Here is a 14,794-nt window from a genome sequence, read left to right on the forward strand (position 1 = left end):
TTTTTAAAAAATGCCTATTTTAAAAAATATATTTTATTGATTTTTTACAGAGAGAAAGGGAGAGGGTCAGAAACATCGATGAGAGAGAAACATCAATTTAGCTGCCTCCTGCACACTCCCTACTAGGGATGTGCCTGCAACCAAGGTATATATGCCCTTGACCGGAATTGAACCTGGGACCCTTCAGTCCGCAGGCCTACGCTCTATCCACTGAGCCAAACCAGCTAGGGCGAAAATTCCTATTTTTTTAACAAGGGTTTTTTTTCCTCTCACCCTGTCCAGTGTGGCTCAGATTTTAGAGCACTGGCCCACCCACTGAAGGGTCTTGTGTTTGAATCTGGTCAAGTGCACATACCTGAATTGCAGGTTCAATTCCTGTCCTGGTTCGGGAAATGCAGGAGGCAACCAATTGCTGTGTCTCTCTCACAAGGATGTTTTCCTCTCTCCCTTCCCCTCCCTTCCCCTCTAAAAATCAATGGAAAAAATATTCTCGGGTGAGGATTAACAACAAAAAAAGGTGTGTTTTTCTCTCCCTCTCTCTCCCTTCCTCTCTACAACTGAATAAAAAATACATATATTTTTTTAAATATTTCATTTTATAAACCACTTGATGCTACTTATAAACTTGATGAAACACATCTAAATGTGCTGTCTTTATAAAATTAATATATTGCTTAATTTTCTAAAAATGTGTTTTTATTGAGCTTTAGATTGAGCAGGAGAGGGCTAGAGATAGAAACATCGATGATTGATCAGCTGCCTCCTGTACTATCCCTACTGTGGTATCAGCCCAAAATGTGGGCATGTGCCCTGACTGGGATTTGAACCAGTGACCTCTTGGTTCATGGGTTGACACTCAACAACTGTACCACACCAGCCAGGCTCAGTTTCATTTTCAAGTACTTCAAATATTCTGAAATAACACGAAGTATGAAGTAAAGAAATTCCAAAGTTAATTACAGCATGAAATAAGCATAGACCACTCCTGTGTTGTATACATTAAAATGTAATCCATGATGAGAGAAACTGCCAATTTAAAACTTACAAAATCAGCCCTGACCGGTTTGGCTCAGTGGATAGAGCGTCAGCCTGTGGACTCAAGGGTCCCAGGTTCGATTCCAGTCAAGGGCATGTACCTGGGTTGTGGGCACATCCCCAGTAGGGAGTGTGCAGGAGGCAGCTGATCAATGTTTCTCTCTCATCGATGTTTCTAACTCTCTATCCCTCTCCCTTCCTCTCTGTAAAAAATTAATAAAATATATTTTTAAAAAAACCAACTTACAAAATCATTGGCAAAGCAACTAGAAATATGGCTGAAGGTATCCTGTCTCCAATTGTTTGTGAGGTATATTAACTGTTTAGACTTGTGACAATGCTTTTTCATTCAAGGCTTCTTTCCTTGATTAAGTTACCTGAAGTTTTGCTAAAGACCACCGAATTGAATGTGTTTGTCAGTTATTTCTGTATGGATTTCCTGGCAAATGACAAGGCAACATGAATTACTGCAAACCATGCTATATTCACTGCCCAAGCAGTGACTAGCTGTAGGGTCAACTGATTTCTAATAATGTCTTATTTTCCTGCCCTGACCGGTTTGGCTCAGTGGATAGAGCGTCGGCCTGCGGACTGGGGGGTCCCAGGTTTGATTCCGGTCGAGGGCATGTGTCTTGGTTGCGGGCACATCCCAGTGGGGGGTGTGCAGGAGGCAGCTGATTGATGTTTCTAACTCTCTATCCTTTTCCCTTCCTCTCTGTGAAAAATCAATAAAATATATTTTTTAAAAAAATGTCTTACAAAAAAAAAATGTCTTACTTTCCAGAAGACATTTTCCCACAATTAAAAATATTCACTCATGCCCTAACCGGTTTGGCTCAGTGGATAGAGCATCAGCCTGCGGACTCAAGGGTCCCAGGTTCGATTCTGGTCAAGGGCATGTACCTTGGTTGCAGGCACATCCCCAGTAGGGAGTGTGCAGGAGGCAGTTGATCGATGTTTCTCTCTCATCTATGTTTCTAACTCTATCCTTTTCCCTTCCTCTTTGTAAAAAATCAATAAAATATATTTTTTAAAAATTCACTCATTCATGATCTCTAATGATCACGTATGAGATGTTCTTCTTCCAACTAAAGTGTTTTTCAGTCTGTCACATTCATTGGATTTACCTCAGAAAACACTCTTTAGACATATACTGTCCTAAAATATTTTCATCAATGTTGATTGTATCTGAGGTTTATAAATTTTTTCATCAATATAAAATAAGAGGTAACTGGTCAATAAATACAGCACTACATTCTTTGTATTGAGCTATTGTTCTTTGCATACTATTATCTTGAGGGCCTACAGGTTTTCCACAAAGCAACTACCTGTAAATTCTCTTACGTTTAACTAGTGGCCCAGTGCACGGAATTTGTGCAGAGGGCGGGGGGAGTCCCTCAGCCCAGCCTGCACCCTCTCCAATCGGACATCCCTCTCACAATCTGGGACCACTGGCTCCTAACCGCTCACCTGCCTGCCTGCATGATCGACCCCAACCACCCTCCCCTGCCGGCCTGATCTCACCCCCATCTGCCTCTGCCTGCCTGATCACCCCTAACTGCCCTCCCTTGCCGGCCTGATCTCTCCCCAAATGCCCTCCCCTGCCAGCCTGATTTCTCTCCCAACAGCCCTCCCCTACCATCCTGATCTTGCCCGCAACTGCCCTCCCCTGCTGGCCTGATCTCACTCCCAATTTCTCTCCCCTGTCAGCCTGGTTGCCCCCAACAGCCCTCCCCTGCCAGACTAATCTCACCCCCAACTGCTCTCCCCTACTGGTCTGATCACCTCTAACTACCCTCCCTGCCAGCCTGATCTTGCCCCCAACTGCCCTCCCCTGCCAGCCTGAGCTCGCATCAAACTGCCCTCCCCTGTTGGCCTGATCGCCCCTAACGGCCTCTACCTCAGCCCCCACCACCATGGCTTTGTCCAGAAGGAAGTCGGATGTCCGGAAGATGGCCAGTTGACCCGGTCTAATTAGCATATTACCCTTTTAGTAGTATAGATTATATAGGATAGGATTGCTTAAATGGGGAGGGGAAGCCTTTTTCATCAGGAGGAGATGCTCTTGGCAGACAAAAATACATAATCCCTACATCAGGACTGATAGCCAGCCATATGCACTATACTGCCAAACCGGTCATTAAAAAATTGAACTGCTTTCTTACACCTTACACCAAACAGCTGTTGCCCTTAAAACCCCTCCTCAGCCCCCACCTTAGGTTCTGCCTTTGCAGTTCACCCAGATGAGGTTCTGACTGGTCGGTTTCTATGCCAGTCAGCATCAAAGCTCTGCTTCCTAGGCAGCCATTGGCTCCTCTCACACTTCATTCAAATTTGGTTCTGACTGGTTGGTTTCTATACCAGTCAGCGTCAAAAGCTCCACCTCCTAGGCAGCCATTGGCTCCTCACACTTCACCCAGATTTGGTTCTGATTGGTTGGTTTCTATGCCAGTCAGCGTCTCCAGGCCTATCAATGGAACTGATCAGAGAGGAAGGGCTGATCAGCAGCCCCAGCAGAGGCCAAGAGAAAGAGGCCAGCTGCTGGCCAGGCCCGGAGCGAAAGAGAGGGGGAAGTGCTGATCAAAAGCTGCAGTGGAGGCTACGGATAAGACCCTGCCTCTCTCTTTCCAGGCCTCTCTTTGGGCCTGATCCGCAGCCCCCTCAGCAGTCACTTCTGTATCAGGGCATCCACAATAGTGGCAGTCAGTGCTGGGTCGCTGTTGCTGGGTAAACACAGCAACCCAGCACTGACTTCCCGTTGGTCGAACCTTCGGTCGTGATGTGATGACCCTGACTCTTTATATATAAAGATAAGGACAAGTTGGGAAAAGCTTTACCACAATCGCTGCATTCCTAGGTCTCTCTCCTGTATGTTTTCTTTGATGAACACTGAAACTTGACTTCATAGTGAAGGCTTTCCCATCTTTATTGCATTCATAGTGTTTTTCTTCTGTGTTCATTCTGATGGGTAATGAGATTATTTTTGCACAATGAGAATTTCCCACGTTCAGAACATGAAAAGTCTTTCCTTAGTGAAATCTCTGATGTTGCAAGAGGCATATCTTTTTCCTAAAGCCTTCACCACATCCATTGCATTTGTATGGCTTCTCTGTGGTATGAATTTGTTGATGTATACTTAGAGTATTCTTCATGGTGAAGTCCATTCATGGCATATAGTTTATCTGCATATGAATTTGCAGAGGTGCAATGAGCATGCTTTTTCCAGCTTAGCCTTTGACACATTCATTGAATATTTAAGGTTTCTCTTACATATAAGTGCACCAATGTACACTGAGATCACTCTTCATGGTGAAGCCATTTCCACATACACTACATACATAAGGCTTCTCTCCTGTATGTTTACTGTTGTCAGATGGCAGGGCTCTTTAAGATGAAGCCTTTCCCACATTCACTACAACATATGAGGTTTCCCTCCTGTATGAATCTGCTGATGTACAATCAGCTTGTTTTTCACTGCAAAGCCTTTTCCACATTCACTGCACACATAGGGTTTCTCTCCCGTGTGAATGCGCCGATGTACACTGAGTTTGTACTTCTGAGTAAAGCCTTTCCCACATTCTTTACACATATATGGTTTCTCAGAAGTATGAGTTTGCTCATGGACAGTGAGACCACCCTTCATGCTGAAGCCTTTTCCACATACATTGCATACATAGGGTTTCTCTCCTGTATGTGCTCGTTGGTGTCTGATGAGAGGGCACATCCAGGGAAAGCATTTCCCACACTCATTACATACATAAGGTTTATCTCCAGTATGAATTCGCTGATGTACAACGAGGCAGTGCTTCATTGAGAAGCCTTTCCCACATTCACTACACACATACAGTTTCTCTAAAGTATGAGTTCTTTGATGTACAGTGAGATCAGTCTTCATGGTGAAGCCTTTTTCACATACAATACATACATAGGGCTTCTCTCCTGTATGTGCTCGCTGATGTCTGATGAGGGTGTTCTTCCAAGTGAAGTCTTTCCCACACTCATTACATATGTAGGGTTTCTCTCCAGTATGAGTTCGTTGATGTAGGATGAGGCCACGCTTCGCTGAAAAGCCTTTTCCACATTCTGTGCATGTATGAGGTTTCTCTCCTGTATGAGTTTTCTGATGGGTAGTAAGACTAAACTTAGTAGAGAAGGTCTTCCCACATAGACTGCATCCATGGGGTTTCTCTCCTGTATGAGTGTTTTGATGTTTAGTGAGACAAAACTTTGTAGAGAAGGTCTTTCCACATATATTGCATCCATGGGGTTTCTCTCCTGTATGAATTTTTTGATGGGTAGTGAGACTAAACTTCGTAGAGAAGTTCTTGCCACATAAACTGCACCCATGGGGTTTCTCTCCTGTATGACTTCGCTGATGATAAATGAGCCGAGACTTTTTGATGAATGCTTTACCACATTCACTGCACATATAAGATTTCTGTCCCATGTGAGTTCTCTGATGTATACTGAACTGTGATGGCGTGAGGAAGGTTTTGTCACATTTAGTGCATTCATACTGTTTCAGTTCATTATGAATTCTTGGATGGGCAGTGAGCCTGGACTTTCTAGAGAAGGCTTTACTACATGGACTGCATCCATTAGGTTTTTCTCTAGAATGAACTCTCTGATGATCAGTGAGCAGAGACATTTTCATGAAGGCTTTCCCACATTCAGGGCATCTGTGGACTTTCTCAATGTGGTGAGTTCTCTGTTCCTGAATGGCCTGTGACTTATTATTGATGGGTTTGGTGCTGACAGGCAATATAATTTCAGTGTAAAATTGTTCATGGTTAGCATGCAGAATGGGTGTGTCCTCTCCTTTCAACTCAACAAAGTTCTTAATGTTACAGTTTCTGTTTTGGTTTTCAAAACTTAACTTTGATATCGGAAGTTTTTCATGCATCTCAAACATATTGTGATTTTGCTTTAATAGGACATTACCTTTGCTCTGATTAACAATATCTCCAAACATACTATTTTCACAGCATGTTTCCAGACTCTGAATGCTTCGACTTTGCAAGGGATACTGCAGAGAATCACCAACTGTACCTTCTACTAGGACAGAAGAGAAAAGTGAATCATTCTGTAATCTCTCATAAACTTAGTTTGAAATAAAACATTACAAAATGCCTTCCTGTGGAGTAATTATTTACTGACAAGCCTATGTGTTGTAGAATAAGAAATAAATTTGGTCTATGTCCACAGTACTTGACAATAAGCTTGTTAAACTGTATAATTTCCTAAGTGATAGTATCTTTTGCTAAACATAAAAAAACAAAAACAAAAACCGTTTTATAACAGTGAGTTTATACTAATAATACTACAAAGCTTCAGGATGGATCTAGTCACGAGAAAGACCAATTGATTAGTAAATTGGACATTCAGCTCTACCCACTGACCTCTGAGAAAGGATGAAGGACCTAAAAATTAAAGATCTATTAAAACCATTTTCCCCCCCAGCCGGAGTGGCTCAGTTGGTTGAACATTGTCCTATGCATGGCTCAATTCCTAGTCAGGACACATATCTGGGTTGTGGGTTTGATTCCTGGTCAAGGAGCAAACAGAAGGCAACCAATCTCTCCTTCTCTCTCACTCTCCTATCCCCCTTCCTTTCTTCTCTCTAAGCATGTCCTTAAGGTTTCCTAGACCCCAAGGTGGTGTTTTCCTTTGTTTTTTTTTCTTTTTACTTATCCCCCCCTCCCCTGTCCACAGTATTTCTTAATGGTTCATTTACAAAAGAAACTATTCCTTAGATCAAATATCCATCTTTCATAGTTCAGGAACATGGGACAGTGACAGACTTCCATGGAATTCAACGCAAAGAAATTATTTGCATTCCAAGATCACTTTGCACTTTGAAAGATATGTCTTCCTCACCCACTCAAAATCTTTCACAGAATCATAATTTCTGTAGAAATCTATGTATGCCACCTTTCTTGGTTTAGCCTCAGCAAACTGACAGAAAGCTGCAACCCCCAGTGATACAATGATGGCTCCAACAATATGATATCGCAGACCTTTGGTCAAAAGGCCACGTATCTAGGTTTTGTCAAAGCACTGGAAGACATGGTAGTTATATTCTCCTAGGGAGGCACAGGAAGGAAGGATAGTGGACTGATTCCTCCCATAAAGCCCAAGATGTTTATTTGGGCTTTTGGGGCAAGAACAAGGTTTCCCCTAACCTCAAGGGTCTTCTGGCTCTTATAATAATCAAATACCCTGTATAAAAATTTCTTAACCTGCCCTAGCCAGTTTTGCTCAGTGGATAGAGCGTCAGCCTGTGGACTGAAGGGTCCTAGGTTTGATTTCGGTGGAGGGCACATGCCTGCGTTGTAGGCTTGATCCCCAGTAAGGGGCATGCAGGAGGCAGCTGATTGATAATTTTCTCTCATCATTGATGTTTCTAGCTTCTCTCCCTTCCTCTCTGAAATCAATAAAAATATGTTTTAAAAATTCTTAACCAGATCTGATCAGATCCTGGGTTAGTGAACACATCATGTGCCCAATGGGTGGTTACCCAGGTTGCAAGGGGACAGAAGTTCCCAATTTCAGGAATCCTTCAGACCTTCTATTATATACCTACTAGAGGCCTGGTGCACAAAATTCATGCATGGGGGGGTGTCCCTCAGCCCAGCCTGCACCCTCTCACAATCTGGGACCCCTCAAGGGATGTCTGACTGTCAGTTTAAACCTGATCCCTGAGAGATTGGACTTAAAACCGGTAGTAGGACATCCCTCTCACAATCCAGGACCACTGGCTCCTAACTGCTCGCCTGCCTGCCTGCCTGATCGCCTCAACCACTCTGCCTGCCTGCCTAATCGCCCCTAATCACTCTGCCTGCCTGATCAACACTAATCACTTTGCCTGTCTGCCTGATTACCCCTAATTGCTTGCCTGCTTGCCTGATCACCCCTAACCACCTCAACCTCGCACCCCTTGCTGCGGCTTTGTCTGGAAGGACATCCGGAATGATGTCCGGAAGGTCATTTGGCTGTCCGGTCTAATTAGCATATTACGCTTTTATTATTATAGATTAGTCAGTATCCATTATAATAAACTGGTAAATATAAGTAAGTATTTCTCTGAGTTCTGTGAGATGCTCTACCAAATTAAATGAACAAAGGAGGGGCTCATGAGAACTTCCAATCTATAGCCAGTTGGTCAGAAGCACAGGTGACAATCAGGACTTGTGTATGGCATGTAAAGCGGCAATGAACTCTTAACTTGTAGGTTCTGATACTATTTCAAGGTGGATAGTGTGCTATTTGAGTTAAATTTGTAGGAAATCCAAGTTTAATAATTCTAGGTACAGACACTTGAAGCAAAATAATAAAAGTAACCACAGCCCTGGCCGGCTTGGCTCAGTGAATAGAGCGTTGGCCTGTGGACTGAAGTGTTATGGGTTTGATTCTGGTCAGGGGCACATGCCTGGGTTGCGGGCTCGATCCCCAATAGGGGCATGGAAGAGGCAGCTGATCGATGATTCTCTCTCATCACTGATGTTTCTATCTCTCTCTCCCTCTCCCTTCCTCTGTGAAATCAATAAAAATATATTTTAAAAATAAATAAATAAAATAAAATAAAGCAACCACAGTCTGTGAAACATGGTTAAAGGAGCAATGGAAATTTAAGAAGTGGAGGGAATCAGGATATATAGGGTGGGGCAAAAATAGGTTTATATATGGAAAATGATACAATAATTAATAAATAATAATACAATAATTAATAAATTATCAAGACCCCAACTAATGGTCTGGCTGGAACATACTGTGTTATGTTCCTACAAAAAGAGGATGGGTACCTTATATTAAAGTGTTAACTCAGCGGGCCTGGGTCACACCATCGCTACACATTCCAAAGAAAGGACTGGCCCTCACTGATTAGAAGATAAACCTCTGATTCCCTGGAGAATCCCTGCCTGGTAGAAGTGTTTTTATAACTGAGGTCTTAGGTCATACCAGAGAGTTTATGTGAACAATGAAATTTATGGCCCAGGACTGTTTTTGTGTGCCTGAGGCTTAGGAAAACACTGTAACCTTTTGACTTTAGGAGCTAGAGACACTAGCTGAATCAGCTTCCCTGGTAGGCAATCCTTCACATGTGTCCCCAATATCATTGCTGGGAGAATTGAGAAATTTTTTAAGACAATAAACATTTATTATCTGTCTCCATCAGTCAGAAGTCCAACCATAGACTCATTGGGTCCTTTTCTCAAGGTCTCAAGACTACATGAATATGTCAGTCAGATTTGGGATCTTATTTGGCACTGGGCCCCCTTCCAAGTTCACTGGTGGTGAGCAGAATTTAGTTCCTGTGGTTGTGGGACTGAGGCTGTCACCTCCCAGAGACAGCATGCTGTGTCCTGAAAGGTGACCCTCTCCACAACATGGCAGTTTGCTTTAAGGTTAATAGGAGAGCACCTCTGCTATTTCTGCTTCTTGTCTCTTAACTTTAGAAACATGATTAGTTCCAACAATGTAGCATGTTTCATGTGACTCCTGAATTTTTTCCTATATAACTTTTATCTTTAGTAACTTTAATCTGTATTGTTTTCCTGTTACAAATTGCAACCATATGTATAACAGTACACTTCCCTCCATGATAATGTCTCCCTTCTACATCACAGGCAAAGTGATCCAGTTCCTCACATTCCAGATCCAGTTCTTTGAACTTCCCATTGTTTCACATTTTAAAAGGTGCAGGAAGCTGGCTCAGATCCCTCATTTGTGTGCTCAAAGGCAGCTTATCAAAGAGCCATTCCCACTCCAAAAAGCACAGTTCCAGGATAAACACCCAGTGTTCCACTGGCTATATTAATTTTCCATATAGCAATTTTTACCCTAGGATATGTTTATTATTTATTATATAGTACTTCTATGGAGAACAAAATAATGACGTCTATTTATTTAAATTTTTTTTATACTGCTGTTAGCTTTGAAAATATTAGGCTATCAAAATACAAGTTTTTTAAAAAATACAACAATTACCTCAATTGTAGGAGACAATCACAGGTATGGAAAACATTAAAGAGTGTTTAGGAAGAGGACAGAAACTCTCTAAGCAAGATGATAGCGTATCACAGAGATCACTGAAAGAGAAACTGTAATTTCATATGACAGGAAACTTGGTTACCTAGGCCAAGTGTCATCAGAATATGATGGGAAAATAATCAATTTTATTTTTATATCCTAGCAATATACAATTGGAAAATGCAAACAAGAAAATAATAACATTCATTATATCATAAAAAGGAATATCTCACTTAGAAAGAAATTTAAGGAAAGTGTAAAGTGTTTATTTTGAAGCTTATAAAATGTTGTGGGGAAAAAAATTAAAGACCAAATTAGATAGAAAAGCACCCAATGAGAGAAACAGCGATCAGACTATCAATCCCCAGAGGGAAAGTAGGGGAGGGTGGGGGTAAGGGAAGAGATCAACCAAAGAACTTGTATGCATGCATATAAGCCAAACCAATGGACACGGACAACAGGAGGATGAGAGCATGAGTGGGGGTGGGGGAGGTTGGGGGATAATGGAGGAATGAGGACACATTTATAATACCCTAACCAGCCGAAACCGGTTTGGCTCAGTGGATAGAGCGTCGGCTTGCGGAATGAAAGGTCCCGGGTTCGATTCCGGTCAAGGGCATGTGCCTGGCTTGCGGGCACATCCCCAGTGGGAGATGTGCAGGAGGCAGCTGATCGATGTTTCTCTCTCATCGATGTTTCTAGCTCTCTATCTCTCTCCCTTCCTCTCTGTAAAAAATCAATAAAATATATTTTTTTAAAAAAAAGAATAATACCCTAACCAATAAAGAAATTTAAAAAAAAAAAAAAAAAGAAGAAAGAAAAGCACCCAATGATTCTGGACTAGGATGTATGTCATGGTTAAGATGGAATCCCTACCCAATTGAGATACAGATTCAGTGTAATCCCTATCAAAAACCAAGCTAGGTTTTTTTTCTCCCCAGAAATTCATAATCTGATTCTAAAATTCAACGGGGAAATTAAAGGATCCAAAAGTCAAAACTATCTTGAAAGAGAAGAACAGAACTGAAGGATTCACCCTTTCTAATTTAGAAATGAAATACAAAGCTATAGGAATTAAGGCCACAATGAAAATATGTACATATAAAGTTCATTGTGGTGATGGTTGCATTACTATATGAATATACTAAAAACCAATTAACTATATCATTTAAATGGGTAAGTTGTATGGTATGTGAATTAAGTCTAAGTAAAAGCATTAAAAATATGATGTGTAAACAAAAGCCATTGGAAAATAAATGCACTAATAACATCTAAGAATGAAGAAAAATCTGAATTAGGAAAACTAGGAAGAACGTGATTTGAAGCCGAGATAACTTATAACCTAGTTTTGGCTGGAACTGTACATGTAGCAATGTGAAAAAAATCTTTTCTCATTCATTAAGACAGTAGAGACATTTAAGAAGAGAGCTCAGCATGTAGGGATGCCAGGCTGAATGGCGTTTAAAACATCTAGTGCAGAAAGAGAAACTATAACTTAAAAAAATGATTCCTGCTCTCACACACAAAATGAGAAGTCAGAGGCCAGCTGCCATGATGATGAGTAAAATACATCAGAAGAAAGTGTACATGAAACCAGTGGTCACCAACCTTTCAGACCTCATGGACCACTGGTTGGCGACTGCTGCATTAGACAATATTGAGGGAGAAGTCAATTTGGGAGTCCATTTCACAGAACAGAAAGAGGGAAATATTCATGGGAATAGGGAAAACGTTAAAGAGTGATGAGAAGTGAGTATGAAGAACCTTGGAGGGAGACGAGCAAAGAATGACATAAATGCAGTTTATCATGGGGGCACAGCATCCAAGGTGGGTTGGATGCTAAGGAGGGAAATCACTATTTTCTAACGGTACGAAGGCCCAGTAGCAAGAAAGAAGCGATGAATTCAAAGTTCTGACTTTCCAGAAAGGTCTGGAAAGTGGAATTTTATAGCAAGAGAAGTGATAATACAGGTAGAGACACTGTAACGGTGGACAAAGAAGATCTGAGAATCTTATGAAGAAGAAAACTATGCAAATAAAAACAAGATGTAGCCCTGAAGGGTCCTGGGTTCAATTCAGTCAAGTGCACATGCCCAGGTTGTGGGCTTGATCCCCAGTAGGGAGTGTGTAGGAGGCAGCCGATCAATGATTCTCTCTCATCACTGATGTTTCTCTCTCTCCCTCTTCCTTCCCTTCTGAAATAATGTTTTAAAAAACACACAAACAAACAAGATGTAAATAAAATAAACAGGAGTCAGAGCTCAGGAGAGACAAAAGGGGTATGATTTCCCCTAAACATCTACAAAGAAAAAGCATTCTTATACATGGAGGGGTGGTTTGAGTTTCCTCATTCACTGTCACAGCTCTGATGCTGCCTGACTAGAATATGACTTCCCGGCTGCCCGCCTTGCTGGCTCTCACCCCCTCACCTGGAGAGAATAGACAGTGGAGTCCATGCTGTACTGTCCACGGTTCTTCCTCTCGTTCCAACTTGAAGAGCGCGTCTGGTTTGCTGACGTGATACCCTGCTCATGAAAAACAAAAGAAGACTTAGACATACTAAATTGAGTTGGGGGTCTGCCAAGGGAGAACGCTATGTTGCAGGGAATGACCAGGTTTCACATCTGTAACACAAAGACTTTTCTCTCAGGAGAGGAGACATTATACCCTCTTGTCTGGCACAAGAAAAGGATCTGAGATTCTATCATTCAGAGAACTGTAGTCAGTCTAAAGCAGCGGTTCTCAACCTGTGGGTCATGACCCCTTTGAGGGTTGAACGACTCTTTCACATGGGTCGCCTAAGACCATTGGAAAACACATATATAATTACATATTGTTTTTGTGATTAATCACTATGCTTTAATTATGTTCAATTTGTAACAATGAAATTGGAGGTCACCACAACATAAGGAACTGTATTAAAGGGTCGCGGCGTTAGGAAGGTTGAGAACCGCTGTTCTACTAAAGAGTTAAGCAGCTAAGGGGGAAAAATCCACTATCAGGGTGCCTTTTGAGTGACACATGGGAACTGTCCTCACCCACTGACACCAGGTGGCTGTAGGTCTCCATCATCACGTCCCTGTACAGGTCCTTCTGCTCGGGGTCCAGAAGCTGCCACTCCTCCCAGGTGAAGTCCACGGCCACATCGTGAAATGTCAGGGATTCCTGTAGCAACTCCATGCTGTGTAACAGCGTGATGTCCTTTAGATGATATGTGTCAAGGTAACACACATTCAAACCTGTAGAGAATTTTTGTGAGTTTATTAGAGCCAAACTGATGACTACTGCCGGAAACTCTAAACAGAATGAGAAAATGCTCTAGAAAATGGCAGTTCTGCACTTTTATACATTATAATCAAACTAGAGGCCCGGTGCACGAAATTCATGCACTTGGGGGGGTGTCCCTCAGCCCGGATTGCAAGAGGGTACAGGCCAGGCAGAGGGACCCCACTGGTGCACAATTGGGGCCAGGGAGGGATGCAGGGGGCTGGCCAGCTGGGGAGGGACCACAGGAGGGCTCCAGGGCGTGTCCGGCTTGTCTCGCTCAGTCCCGATCAGCTGGACCCCAGCAGCAAGCTAACTTACAGATCAGAGCATCTGCTCACTGGTGGTCAGTGCATGTCATAGCAACTGGTCGACCAGTCAACTGTCTGCCCCATGGTGGTCAGTGCATGTCATAGCAAGCAGTTGAGTGGCCTTAGCATATCATTAGCATATTACGCTTTGATTAGTTGAATGGCCAACCAGACAACTGGACACATAGCATATTAGGCTTTTTTTATATAGGAAGGAAAGATATAAGTGGGTTACATGAAATCCACAGGTAATAGATTAGGGAGGTGGGAAAAAGCAGGGGGGGTGTACCTCTAGGGTTGGATTAAAAGTGAAATGACAAACTCATACTTATTTACATAAGTGGGTATGGAATAATTAACAGTCAACAATTAAGTCAATCAACAATGAGGGGATGTGTGGTCTTTGCTCTGGTGTGATATCTGTGCTTTGAGGGACATAGAAAAATGATATTACTTTGACATTCCAAAGGTATGCTATTATAGATGCAAAATGATAATAATGGGCTCAGTTAAGGGAAAGACTGACTTTTGTCAGGGAAGATTCTAGCCTAGGACATGACTACTGCCATGAACTGCTTTTAGTTGAAGAGTTTTAATTTCAGACCATCCTTGTGGTTACTTTAGGTCTCTGATTTTGTAAGGACTCCAAGCAGGCCTCCCCTGAGCTTGACAGGTTTAGTATGTGGCCCATTTTCATCCACATATGGAAGAAATATTAGTCGTTCTGCTCATTTTCACTTTATAGGCTGCATCTATGGAGCTAATGGGGTTTTATTTCCATATACACTTGAATAATTACATGCCTAGTAAAAACAAACTGGGGCAAAATTAGGTTTTCTGTTGTTCATATGGAAAATAATACAATAATTAATAGATAATAATACAAGAATAAACTGTTTGGCATACTCAGATCTGTTAACCTACTTTCCCCCCACTGTTTTGTAAATTGTGCATTCAATCACCCATGCATTCATCCAATTAGAAATACCTATAATGTTAAGAAGTTCAGCCTGGCCGGCATGGCTCAGTGGGTGAGCTTCGACCTATGAACCAGGAGGTCAGGGTTCAATTCCTGGGCAGGGCACATCCCCGGGTCGTGTACTCAATCCCAGTGTGGGGCGTGGAGGAACAAGCACATCTATGACGGTTTTCAT

General features: G+C 42.2%; 1 pseudogene; it reads right to left on the reverse strand.

Annotated features, from left to right (window-relative positions):
- Window positions 1-3,663: 3,663 nt before the first annotated feature.
- The window catches only part of LOC102435001, a 15,615-nt pseudogene continuing 4,484 nt past the window's right edge, over window positions 3,664-14,794 (reverse strand).

The sequence above is a fragment of the Myotis lucifugus genome, unplaced genomic scaffold, assembly GCF_000147115.1.
Source record: "Myotis lucifugus unplaced genomic scaffold, Myoluc2.0 scaffold_969, whole genome shotgun sequence".
NCBI classification, from domain to species: Eukaryota; Metazoa; Chordata; class Mammalia; order Chiroptera; family Vespertilionidae; genus Myotis; species Myotis lucifugus.